Source organism: Sinocyclocheilus rhinocerous, unplaced genomic scaffold (assembly GCF_001515625.1).
Source record: "Sinocyclocheilus rhinocerous isolate Xijiao unplaced genomic scaffold, SAMN03320098_v1.1 scaffold550, whole genome shotgun sequence".
NCBI lineage: Eukaryota > Metazoa > Chordata > Actinopteri > Cypriniformes > Cyprinidae > Sinocyclocheilus > Sinocyclocheilus rhinocerous.
The window spans coordinates 118,646-119,616 of record NW_015667382.1 but is presented as its reverse complement, the minus strand read 5'-3'; positions in this window follow the sequence as shown (position 1 = coordinate 119,616).

The window sequence follows — 971 nt, the reverse complement described above, 5'->3', positions numbered from 1 at the left end:
GTGGTTAACTCTTAACTTTTATAAAGAATATCTCTTTGGTTTTGAGACTTTAGTGTTTGCAACTTTACAGATCTTCTTTATGCACCAAGAGCTTGTAACACTCCAAAGAGAAAGGAAAAATTGAAATCGCATCATATGACCCCTTTAAATTAATCTAACAAGTCATAGACCAAACAGAAACTGTCCTGTTGTTTATTGCACATGATATGGAATATTCACTAGCTCCTCAAATGTAAAATACTATGTTCATCTCTTTGCAATCTAGGCTCATTGGAAAAACATGCCTCTACCTCCATTTTTGCAAAACTCCAAAAACGTACCTATACATAATATTCACAACAGTTTCCAGCTGAAATTAACACTAGTGGAGGTAAAACAAAATTTACACAAATTTTGATTACAGGAGCAGATTATTTATTAATAAAGATTTATTTTTGTGCAGTTCCTTGCACAATTTTGTTATGACCTCAGAACCATTTTACCACAGTGCATGATTTGTAAACTAATACTGTACATAGTGTTTGCATCATGTGACCAGCTCCATATGTTATGCTCCATCTGATATAGTAAACTTGCTCTGTAACTCAACTGGTACAGCACTGCAAATGTGATGCAGGAGTGCTGCTGAAACACAAGTCACAGCAAAAGAGCTCAAAGACTTAAATGACATGGCAGATGTGTCTTTATCTCATGATTTTAACAATTTATTGTGAGTGGTATTGTATGTCAGATGTGATAGAGCATTCACATTTAGCACCACAAACGTTTCATTTATAAACTGTGACAATTTGTACAACAACCAGTGTAATGAAACATTGCCAGATTCACATCCACCTGTTCGGAGTATTAAATGTTAGCAGTGATTCTTGCATGCTTGAGTGCAAGAAGCAACAATATAATCTGGCCGAAATGTTGCCACAGGCTGTGTGTGTGTGTGTGTGTGTGTGTGTGTGTGTGTGTGTGTAATGTTA